This window comes from Nanorana parkeri, unplaced genomic scaffold (genome assembly GCF_000935625.1).
Source record: "Nanorana parkeri isolate BGI_ZX_2015 unplaced genomic scaffold, ASM93562v1 scaffold47, whole genome shotgun sequence".
NCBI lineage: Eukaryota > Metazoa > Chordata > Amphibia > Anura > Dicroglossidae > Nanorana > Nanorana parkeri.
In genome coordinates, this window is record NW_017306315.1 from 60,377 (window position 1) to 73,881 (window position 13,505).

Below are 13,505 nucleotides of genomic sequence, written 5' to 3' on the forward strand. Positions count from 1 at the left end.
CATGGAGTTTGCATGTTCTTCCTGTGCTTGCATGGTTTTCCTCCAGGTACTCTATTTTCATCCTACGCTCCAAAGACATGCTGGTAGGTTAAATGGCTCCTGTCTAAATTGCCCTTAGTATGTGTGTGCATGTGACATGGGGACCTTAGATTGTAAGCTCTTTGAGTGCAGGGACTGCTGTCAACATGCAGCATGTAAAGCGCTGCGTAAATTGGTGGTGCAATAGAAATGCCTGTAATAAATAATAATAGGCCCACTTTACAGTTGTTCTTTGGGATCAGCAAATGTTGTGTAAATGCAAAAGGCATGTGTATTCTTATATGAATCTTTGTGTGATTTTATCTATTTCGTCCAGATTTGTGCAGTAATCCACTGTAAGATTTTTTTTCCAGTGACGTCACTGGTTGCCAGGAGCTGGGAGGGATGCCTGAGAGTACCAGACCTAGGCGGGGAGATGATGCAGAGGCCCCGCAGGTTAGTATATACCACCAGCACCCCAGTGAAAAGGCTAGGGACAACCCTGCATGCAGCTTCCATACTCTCTCAGTACAGGCTTACTTGAAGGCCATTTTCCCTTTAAGAATGAAGCCAATCTTTAAAGCTGCAATCCAGGAAACTATCAGTATTCCCTCGCTGAGTATTACAACCAGTATTTAGGATGAAAAGTGACAGAATATATCCGAAGGCAGCATATCAAAAAGACCAATGCTGCATGAAAAAAACAAACAAACCCTATGAGCTTGAAATGTTGTCCAATTCTGTACCATAGCTTATGTCTTTACAGCTATCATATTAGAAACACCAGCTTGGCATAAGAACACTTACCAATAAGCTAAAACATTTGTGCTGGCTCCCACTTATTTTCTAGTTTCCTATAAATATGGAACACATGTTGCTGCATGTTTGTAATTTGGAGTCTCCATGGGAACTATTTTTGATGGTATCAGTTCAGATAGATGATTATTTCCCAGTTGGGATTAATGAGGATATTGTTTGTTTTCATGATTCTTAATACTAAAAGTGAGGGCAGCCACTTAGCATATGGTGGCTGAATCCAATCCAACTTCTGTGGAACAAAGAAAAAGAGGATTCCTTCATCGCCATTATCATTTTCCTAATTTAAAGAGGAAAATGTGTCAAGTAATACAGAACCATATTAGCTTTGGCTCAGGAAATATGGCAAATTGCCCATGGGATAACATTAAGTCAAAGCACATGGAAAAGATAAAGAATAATGTATGTGGAGCAATAAACAGGATTGTATTTCCAGCCATGGTTTACAACCTCCTGAACACAGCCTGGAAGCATTGAGCTGATACCTGACAGTGGAATAGGACTGGATAGGTTTTATTAACATGCTCCAAATATTTGATGAAGGACAAAAGAGAAGTTTAGCCAAATCCAAATTAACCAGTTGACATCCGCGGTGTTAAACCCCCTTCCCATCCAGGCCATTTTTCAGTATTCAGCGCTGCGGTACTTTGACTGACATTTATTCCGTCATGCAGCGCTGTACTGAAATGAATTTTATACCCTTTTTTGGGGACAGATAGAGCTTTCTTTTGGTGGTATTTATTCACCACTGGGGGTTTTATTTTTTTACTATATTAAGGAAAAATTACCGAAATTTAAAAAAAAAAAACAGTTTCCCCTATATTAAATGATAAAACATTTATTATTACCCAATTTTTTGGTAAAATATAAAAGATGGGGTCACGTCGGGTAAAAAGACACTAAACATGTCAAGCCTTAAAATTGCGTGCGCGCAAGGTTAATTTCTTGCTTTGGCAAACAGATGTTAGAGTAGACTTAGCATCAGCTATCTTTTTTCTTGCTGAATGCATGCTAAGTAATGTGTAAGTTTAACACTTCCAGCTATTTATTACCGTTCATAAAAACACAACACACTCATCAACAATACCTTCATCTGCTTTTTTTTTCTCTAGAAGGTTGATGCCATGTTTGTTCAAACATTATCAAGACTCAGCCACTACTTCCTGAACTGAGATGCTGGTTCAGAGGTGACACAATCATGTAAATCATGGTGCCTGTGCATTTCCTGGCTGTGTTTACGATGTCTGACACAGATCAACATCTGCTGCAGCTTCTCACCTGGTAACTTGTTACAAAGTTACAGTGTTTTAGTCTGACTGATCCACGGGGGAGGAAATGCTTCCTTCTGGCTACAGCAAAATTATGACATCAACCCAGCCTATGCAAAGTCTTTTGAGTGGAGTTCAAGAGCTGTTTTTTTAATTTAAAAGATAGAACTTTCTTTTCTTTTTAGATTATACTGTTGCTATGTAGTGTGCATGGAATATGTCAGGAACCTATTCATGCTACATTGTAGGTAGGTCCACTTTAAACATACATGTATACACCTTGTAGAATAATGTATTATGTGCATAACATACTTAAAACATTCACAATAGAAAGCAAAGTGTCCGCACTCTGAATTTCACTGGAATATTTTATTGCAGATCAAACAACGTCACTGGTGTCCCGCCCCAAGGTCCGTCCAGACTGACACGTTTCACCCAAACGATGAGCTGAATTATGGGTGTAATCGTAGCTACGATCAAGCCCATTAATGGTGAAACATATGAGAGAAGGTGGACCCTGGGTGGGACACCAGTGATGATGTAATCTACAACTATACCAGCAGAATTTGATTTGAAGTGTGGCTAGCTTTCTCTTGTTTCTTGTTCTTTTGTTATGATTGCAATTTGTTAGCAGATCTACACCAACTTTATGAAATGGGATAGAGCAATATTTTTACTAGAAAATATTTCATCAAAAAACATGCTCTTTACAAACTCTTAGTGATGGAAAACGATAAAGAATTAATAGGCGGGCAACACATTTACATGTACTTAACTGATAGACATAATAAAACATAAAAAAGGCGTGCTGCACCAATAAAAGATGATTAACATACTTGTGCATACTTCACTTCATTTTGCTTTATACAAATGCTTGTAAGGACACAATGCCACAATTTAGAAAGTGGATGCGAGTCATACAGCAATATAAATAATTTTCCTAAATAATTAGTATATTTTTTACTTGATATGTAAATAATGACTAAAAGACTTTTGAAAGGAAAGAGTGACAAAGGCCTTTGGTTGCAAACAAGACACTGCCTAACTGGGAGAGTTACTGCCCTGGGGATGCTTAGATGCCTGAACATTTGAATACCCTGTAATGTCCATGGGTAGCCTTAGTCCTTCCAGTTAGGATGGTATCCATACCAAACACCTAATAATAACCATTACACCTCATTGAAAATGTTTACACTGTGAGAAAAAATATGTGTGACAAGCTTTATAGAGTCCCCTTGAGAGCTTGCCATCTGAACTTTCTAGAAAGTAAGAAGATAGGTTATCTCAATAATGGAATATCTAAAGGATGTACAAATCCAGCTACAGTAGGTAAATACTGTATAAAAAGCAACACCCTTTAAACTGGTTATGTAATCCTTCTATATTTATGTTATATTCCCATATTCCTTTACATGCAGTTATCAGAGTACTAATGGAATATTATGTATAGTCAGCCAGTTAAAATGATCATAAACTCAAATGTTTTTTTTTTTTTTATTAGTCACCCCTTTAAATAGACTACAACCATTGTAGGATATGTTTCATATTACATATGTAGGCCAGGAGAGATATAACCAGTGGGTCAGATGGTTATCAACCCAAATGACAAAAATGTAATCAAAGTGGACCTGAAATAAAAAAAAGAAAAGTAATTTGCTATCATATAGGGAACATCTTGAAATGTGTAATTGCGGTATCATGAAATATCCACCTTTTTGTCTTGAATTCTTTCTGAATAATAATAGTGTATTTCTGTGCCTACAGCCTCATAGCTGTACATCTGCAGTATGAGATCATTTAAGGCATTGCTGTCCCTGACTGCTAGTCTCACTACATATGGAGTGAGATTTAGTGATACCGCTACTGTGCAGCTCCTTGCTGAACCAAAAGCTATACCAGAAGACGTATAGTGCAATGATCTCCCTGCTTTTACTCAATGTATTCAGTGGATATGTACTTACTCTACCTTTCCTGCTGCTTTAGAATATTCCCCCACCAGTCATTAGGTCACCAGTTATCTGATCACCCTGATTGGCTACAGGAACCCCTCACCACAAAGGGAACTTGGGCTGAATGTTAATGGGTCCTTGGCCATTTACAGAGGTCCCGAACCACTTGCAGCGCTTGCCCTACCTAAAGATCATTGTTATAACTACTACTGCTGGAAGTTGTCCTTCTTTCTCATATCTTAAAGGAGAACTATGGGGTCAGGGCTTTTCCCCATAGTTGTCTTAAGGGTAACGGGAGGACACAAACTAGCATCTTCCCCTCACCCAAAGTTCAGTATACCGTGAGCTACAACTCGCGGTATACTGAGGCGCCGCAGCCGTGACGGATCACGACATTACTGTCTGGATCCACCCAGTTGCTGAGTGACAGCTGGCTCTGCCTATCTAAAGGCAGAGCCAGCTGTACCCGCCCCCTCCCCCATCCGTTCCGCCAGTCAGCGCTGGCAGATCGGACAGGGGAGGGAGGGAATCCCTGCAGGGAGCCGTGAGTGACAGTCACGGCTCTCTGCAGGGACAGGATCGAGAAGTAAGCGAGCGACGGTATGTGTTCGCTCACTTCCCGATCTATTGAGCCGACCTGTGACAGTTTCATTGCCACAGGTCGGCTAGAACTATGAGGTGAGTGATTTTCACTCGTCTCATAATTCTCCTTTTAAAGTTGGGAGGTATGCTATCGCCACTAGCATAGAAGAGCTCAAGGCAGCACAATCCAGATAGAGCTTATCAGCTTATATGCTTGACATAAATGAAGAAGCCTGAAACTTTGTGAGTGCTCAATCAGCTAGTCTCTGTTGCCATGATCATCTCTTTGTTTTATGACCCTAGCACCTGCTACCATATACTTTTAGAAACTAAAAGTATATTCTCTATAGGACCTCCAAGTGAAGTTCCAGGAAAATGTTTGTATGTTATAGTAATATTTAGGAATCTCCTCTCCTTCATGTTTGAGGTTCTGCTAGAACAGAGAACTGCAATATCACAAAAATGTAAAGGTTCTTCATTTGAACCATTATATATCCAATTGAACTCCAGTCCTTTAGGTCATGTAAGCAACAGTGATACAGGTGTCCAGCAATTGTTTACTTTGGAACTGTAGGTGGTAGGAGCCCTCCATGTTACTACACAGGAAGTCTCCGTCAAATATCGGATTTTAATTTTTCTCACAAATCCTCATAGAAATTTGTGGAAACATCAAACGTTGTGCTTTCAATTAATTATACCTTTGAAAATGACCTCCTCTTCAAGAAAACAACTATATACATATTTGGGTAGAACATTTATTACCAGGCTATTATTTTAGGGATTTTTTTAGATTTTGATTTGAAATCTGACTAACTTCAACAATTTTTGGGGGAAAGAATAGGGAAGAGTATAAGGAGAATTATGAGGTGAGTGCTTTGCACTCAGCCTCATAATCTGAGCCGACCTGTGACAATGAAACTGTCACTGGTCGGTTCAGTAGATCGGGAAGTGAGCGAACACATACCGGTGCTCGCTCACTTCTCGATCTATCCTCGCAGGTGAGCCGTGACAGGAGAGTGACTGGATTCCCCCCTCCCCTGTCCGATCCCCCAGCACTGACTGGCGGAACGGACGGGGGAGGGGGCGGGTACAGCTGGCTCTGCCTCTAGATAGGCAGAGCCAGCTGTCACTCACGTAGCTGGGCGGATCCAGACATAATTGTCGGGATCCATTTTAGCTGCGGTGTCTCAGTATACTGAGCTTTGGGTGACAGGAGGGCGCTAGTTTGTGTCCTCCCGTTACCCTTCGGAGAACTATGGGGAAAACCACTAAATTCATAGTTCTCCTTTAAGGTTCCTGTCAGGATATTCTCTCTGTCACCCCCTGTGAATATATTTCCCTCATTTCTTGTCACCGTGATGCTAGAGCAAAAAATGGGATGTGTGGTCCTCACTGAAACAAGAAAGCTCAAACAGCAGTATATGTCAGACTTTCTAACGCTTCCTCACCTACTAAAAACGGGATTTTATATTACTTCCTGTGCTGACATGAAGTCGGGGGAATCTTCCCAACAGGTTGTAGAGAAGAACTTGTCGCACTCCTTACTGGAAATCCCAATGATAGGGATGAGTACTGAAATGACTGCGGATGGCGCTGCTATCGCATGAGTTTAGTAGAGAAAAATGTCACCAGCACACCAAAATCTTTTTAGGATTATCAATTGTTCATTCTATTGAACAGATTGTCAGTTGAAAAACAAGTGCTTTTGGGACCTTGCAGGGTCCCTTCATCAGGCTCAACATCGATGATGTTGAGTCTGGTGAAGGGGCCCCGCAAGGTCCTGAAAGAGCTTGGTTTTCTGGTGACATTCTTCTTTACTGATCTTCCCAACAGGAACACAGATGGCAAGAGAGACCTGTCAGAGGCTTTAAAGGAGAACTATGACATGAGTGATTTCCACTCACCTCATAGTTCTAAGCCGACCTGTGACAATGAGACTGTCACAGGTCGGCTCAGTAGAACGGGAGGTGAGGGAACACATACCGGATTCCCTCACCTCTCGATCCTGTCACGGCTCTCTGCCGTGACAGGGGGAGGGGCTGCATTCCCCTCTCCCCGATCCGATCTGCCAGCGCTGACTGGCGGAACGGACGGGGGAGGGGGCGGGTACAGCTGGCTCTGCCTCTAGATAGGCAGAGCCAGCTGTCACTCACGCAGCTGGGCGGATCCCGTCAAAAGAGTCGTGATCCGTCCCGGCTGCGGCGTCTCAGTATACCGCGAGCTGTAGCTCGCGGTATACTGAGCTTAGGGTAACGGGAGGACGCTAGTTTGTGTCCTCCCGTTACCCTTTGGAGAACTATGGGGAAAAACACTGACCCCATAGTTCTCCTTTAACTCTCCCCCCTCTATCTGAAATGAAATCAAAACTTGTGACTGGAGTTTAGCTTTAAATATTTTAAAGTTCTTTTTATTAATGCTGTTATATTTATAATTAATGAGCAGCATAGAACTATATGTGCACATATTTAGTGTTTACACTATATATATCAGAAAATTAAGAATTATTTTTCATATATATTACTACAATCATTCACAACATGAATTATGGTTCTTGCCACTTCTTTTTCATCTGAAAACTCAAAATTCCTTTAAATCATAATCTTGTGGAAAGGAAATATCTGCCAAAGCATGCTTCACCTGATTACGGGATGGGTTAAGAATGAAGGCCAGCTTTGCAGATTCGCCATATGCCTATCTCATTTTGTGTGAGATTGTGTTATATCCCATCTGCCTTTCAAGCACTTAATATTCTTATAGATCGACATTCATAAAAATTCTGAGGTGAAGCATAGCAAAACATAGCCAGGTGTGCAGATTCAAAATATTTAACAAAGACTACAAAAATCTATATATTGTGTATCCAACTGTCACTGAGTGTTCTGTTCAAATAAATAATAAAATATCATTTGCACAGACTGTCTTCAATTACGGAAAAGTTATGCTCAGGAAATGTTTATACATTCATTTCTGTATTGTGCGTTTGTGTACAGAAAACATATGGTTTAATAGCAGAGCTAGCCAAGAAATGCTTTCTCTTTACTTGAAGAAAATGATATATATGCTTTAAGATTTGTGTGTGTTTGATCGCCTCTTCCCAATGAATGTATTGCATTAACTGAAAGAAAAAAATAAATAATTTTACTCTTTTGCCACTAGGAGTCAGTATCACATCTGTAACGCAGGAAGAGAAATCGGCTGCATGCATGTCAATTTGTTTATATGTTCTACAGAACAAAGGCACATTACTTAGGTTCTGCACAAAGGGAGTTTGTCTTTTAGCGCCATACTCCAATAAATATCAAAATATTATTTTATATAAATGTTAAAACAATTATAAGACAATCTATATAACATACAACAATCTTGAAAAAGTATTTTGGGGACCTTTATTAGGGAAACTGTATGCCAGGGATCCCAACCTGAAAGAAGCAATTTCAGGGAGGTGTCCCTCTCATTTCAGGGAGGTGCCCTCCCCCCCATTCCACGGAGGGAGGGTAAGGGGGGGCTGGGAGAGATCACCCCCTGAAATGATGGCAGATAGCACAGGAAGCAATAGCGTCTTTGCTATCTGCAGGCTTTTTTTTTTTAAAAAAGAAAATAAAAAACGATCGCAGGGAAAGGTTTAATCTGCTCGATCGAGCAGATTAAACCTTTCCTGGAGGAAGTGATTCTCTCCCGGGCGGCCGGGAGCAGCTATCTAATAGTGGGAGACTCCCGGAGCATCCTGGAGAGTTGGAATGTCTGGTATGTACAGTATAGATATATATATATATATATACAGTCATGGCCAAAATATTGGCACCCCTGCATTTCTGTCAGATAATGTACCACTTCGCTCAGAAAATTGTTGCAATTACAAATGTTTGGGCATTCTCATGTTTATTTATTTTGTTTGTATTGGTATGACACAAAAAAGTTGAGAAAAAAAAGCCAAATCTGACACATTCCATGCAAAACTCCAAAAATGGACTGGACAAAATTATTGGCACCTTCAATTAATATTAGGTAGCACAGCTCTTGGAAAAAAGCCCTGAAATCAATGGCTTCCTGTAACCGTCAATTAGTTTTTTACACCTCTCTACAGGAATTTTGCACCCCTCTTCTTTCGCCAACTGCCCCAGGTCTCTCAGATTGGAAGGGTTCCTTTTCCCAACTGCTGTTCTGAGATCTCTCCACATGTGCTCTATGGGATTCAGATCTGGACTCATTGTTGGCTAGTCCTGTACTCTCCAGCGCTTTGTCTCAAACAATTTCTGGGCGCTTTTTTGGCGCTTTGGGTCTTTCTCCTGCTGTAAGACCCATGACCTCTGACGGAGACCCAACTTTCTGACACTGGGACCTACATTACACCCCAGAATTCTTTGGTAGTCTTCAGATTTCATAATGCCATGCACATACACAAGACATCCAGTGCCTGAAGCAGCAAAGCAACCCCAAAACATCAGTGAACCTCCACCATGTTTGACTGTAGGGACTGTATTTTTTCTTTAAAGGCCTTATTTCTTTTTTGAAAACAGTAGAATGATGGGTGACAACGCTCTGTCTATGTCTTGTCACCCTGTCACATGGGCTTTAAAAGTAGACCACCAGTGGTCATATCAAAATATATTATGCAGGCATGATCCAATATTATGTTATCAAGAAACCCTGGTAAATGCCATGTAGCTATTACTGGAGTGCATGCATGTAGACAGAAGAGGTCTATTGTTAAACAATTCACAGGATAATTTGCCCGGGGAACTTTCATTCTGTGCGAATATATGCCCAAACAAGCGTTCTTTAGTTATTTTCTTTTCAAGTGCAATGAATTCTCAAATATGTTCATGTAATATCACATCGTGGCCTCTAGATAGAGCTAGAGAAGCACAGGAAACAATTATTTATGTTATTTGCTCCTCACTGCCATCTATTGAGCATAATATGGTATTGCATGAATTAAAAAAAATAGCAAATACATTACCTTGTAAAGAAACAACTAAAGAACATTTGTTTTGGCCTATTTCCACATATAGCAAACGTTCATAGATATTAGAAGGGTGAATGGCCCTGCAGATAGTTTATAAATAAACCCAGAAGTGTGTGCAAAAAGACTGCAGGAGATCAGCTGCACTGAATTACAGCAAAGGATGAAAAAAAGGTTAAAAAAAAGCAATTTATTTGACAGCATACATTTATATGATGCACAGATTAAAAAATGTCAATCCGTTACAGTTTATATTAATGTAAGTCAATTGTTGCCCTTATCAGTAAAGAGATATTGTATGTTTTGGTGCCCAGAGTAGAATATACTTACAGGATATAAGCATATATATGTCATTATCATGGGAAAAGAAAAATCTTTCAGCAATTTGATCCTACACACCACTGTCAAGCATTTCCTTTCTGCAGCTGAAGAAATTCCTACTCTCATTACTGCTTTATGATTAGTTGGCTAAGCTTTCCAGGGACAGCTGTGATAAAGCTAAGAGGAATTCCGTCATATTCCATGGAAAAAGTGCTCAGAGGTGAACTTACCCTCGTTTCAAATAACAACTTAAGAGTAATTATAAAAGGTTGAAATTGATATTTCACTGTTTTGAATGGTATGTAAAGATTTTACGGTATTCTTTTCCCTATGTCACTCTGTGTACCTTCTAAGATCCATTCTTTAATGAGATAACTGATTTATGCAAGGAGACACAATGTAAGTAAGAATGCAGTGTATTTTGTGTGTAAGTATGATCGAGTGTATTATAGGTTTTAGGTATACAGAGGAGTTTTCCTGATTTTTATCTTTCCCTACAGACAGAGCTCAGGAAATCTTTGTAAACCCCAAGCAATGTTCCCTACAAACTAATGATTTGTAGAACTGGAAAATTAAGGAAAAATATCAACATATCATCATTAAATGGCCTGTTTAGCATGCATTTAGATGTTCAAGTACATTTAAGAAGATAACAGGCCATGAATAAAGGAAAACTTTATGACCTTTGGTCCATTTAGTTTTTTTTTACATTCATATTTCAAAATCTTTTTATGTTTTTTTTCTAAAGAGAATGTAAAGTGTTTGAATGAAACCCTGAATGGAAGGGCAAAACAGCTGAGTAAGTCACTGCTCTGAGTTATTCACTGAAAGTGGAGCTTTAGGCTACATTCAACATATTTTCCAGTTTCTCCTTACTTTGTAAAAAGCCTGTTGTTAACAGGGTTCAGTAGCTGATGCTGACATTTTTACGCACATGTCGAAAGAAGCCTAATGCTTCACCTTCAAACTTGTAAGGTAGGTTTGAATCTGATTAGTCTCTCTGAGAAACGTCTCAGTACTGGGTTTCTGAATGTGAGAAGCAGTAAAGATGGTTCCATCATTACAAAAAGGTGCCCTCTAGGGCATCAGAATAGCAAAAAAAGGAGAGGCATGGACTATTTTAATGACTAACATTATTATTATTATACAGGATTTATATAGCGCCAACAGTTTGCGCAGCACTTTACAATATAAGGAAGACATTACAATTACAATACAAATCAAGACAAGATGGTAAGGAGGGCCCTGCCCGTGAGGGCTTACAATCTAAAAGGGAGGGGGAAGTGATACATGAGGAGGGCATGTACCATTAAGTTTGGCCATAGACCGCGTTTTAAACTGTGCTTTTCTTGCACCCTTTTCTAAACTAACAGGGTGCTCATTGTTGAATGTGCATGTTATACCACCTTAAACTACCATTACAATTTGTTTTATTAATGACATGTCAGGGCAGGACTAAGAGTAAGAATCATTTTTGGTATGTACAACATATAATGAACCCAAACATTTGTGCATGTGACTAAACTATGTCAAGTCTCGTGGAGGAATACCGTGGGTTTTTTTTTTTTATAGTACTAGTAATAACAAATAATGTGTGGGTAGGGACACTGCTAGAGTTCTGGAACCCTTGGGCACCCCTGCATTCTAATAACAAGTACTTTAAAGTTGAATTGTGAGAAAAATGCATTGGAAATAAATGCTAATTTTGCCTATATATTTTATATACTTTTTTTCTGTACCAACACATAAATCTTTATTCAAGGTAAAAACATATAACCATATATTCAGAGAGTAGCCGGTTCTCATTCGATGGGCAATGTGCCTCCAATCCTCAGGTTGCTGATAGGAGGAGCAGTTGTGGTGGGTACTGCCTCAACAATGCATTCAAGTAAAATTGCGGACAGGTCTGGCTGCTGGCAACGGTTTTAGGGAGTGTGTAAACCATGTGATCTTGGATTACCTGGGGTCCAGACTGGATGTGGACAACCTTCAAACCAAGGACCTCATGGACTTTTAGGTGTCCAGGATGGACCACTGGCTAGAGCCACAGGTGACTGGCTATCTTTTATAAAATTTAACCAGCCAGCCCTAGACCAGCAATGAGTACAAAACCCCTGCAGCTAAAGCTAATACCTACATTTGTGCTTGGAATCTGGACCCCACAAAATTATTAAACTTTCCACCGTTACCAGCTCTTTCCACCACTGCTGGCTTTCCACATTACTAGCTCCTGCCACCACTGCTAGCCTGCCACTATTATCAGTTCCAGCCACCTGTGCTGGCTTGCCACCATTACCAGCAGCAATTTTGCTGGCGTTTCTTTGTGAAAACAAAATAATTAGGATTAAAACTACTTAATCTCTGGAATGCGCATTGCGCTTTTGACGTGTTTTTGTGCACACAATACAATATTTTGACATTTTGTTAAACTTTTAATACAATACAGTGTGGTACTGCATAAAAAGATCACAAGCTATACTATGAAATTGGTTTACCACTGTTTGGTAATTGGTATGAAATTGAGGGCTTTAGCTTTATATTATTATTTTTTTTTTGGTAGAGTAAGCTTTCCTATTAGCTTTTAGATTTTTTGTGGTTGCTACTTCTTCCATTCAGTTCTGGTCTGGTACTGCTAGATTTAAAAATAATGTTGCAGCCAAATCTACCTAAAACAAGCATGTTTTTAGGTTGAAATGAACTAGATTGGGGGTGATGCTGCTGCATTTAAGACAAGCAATAATGTAAGAAGAAAAAAATCAGTTACCCATGCAAGATGCCAGAATATGGTGTTGCTGATACAGCCTGTGAGAATCATACTTTTCCATAACACTACATACAGATTAAAGGCATCTTCTAAGCCTTTAGAAAGGAATGGTGTTTTTCCCATCTCACCTTTGAAGTCACATACAAAATGAAGACCTCTCCCTGCTGACGGATATATCTTATCATTTATTTATTTTTTACATTGGTACAGTGCAGTGCCCAGCTCCCCATACCCTTTGTTTAATAAGCCTTTGCCTATTAACCTTGAAAATGTGCAGATCAGATTAAACTCCACAATTTTCTTAATTTACGATGGGTTCCCACTAATCGAGCCCAGGCCGATTAACTCGTGCCATACTTATGACAAATGAAAAATCTGCCTTCTTTCACATACATCAATTATTTATTTATCACTTTTGTCTTGATAGAACATATCAGTTGTACACAGAGAAATGCACAATATCATACACATATACCAAATGAAACAAGTTGCTTTTGTTCTATCACTTCCATGCTGGCCCTGCCACATGCCTGAGTAATTTTGTTGGTCTGTCACAAAGAGCTCTTTTCCGTGAAAAGAAATATCTAACAGTTGCCTCATAAAATGATCCAATATCTTTCAAGATGCCCTATGGAATTTAATTTACTCTGAAATAAGGGAAAAAGCTAATCACTTTATTCTTTATCGTTTCCAGATCTTCTCTTAACATTTCCACTTATACTTGGCAATGACCATGAATTTTTTAAACATTCCAATATGCTTTTTCTGGCCATGCTAAAGACCAATGACTTTCTAATGAGAGATGGTATACAATATATATATAT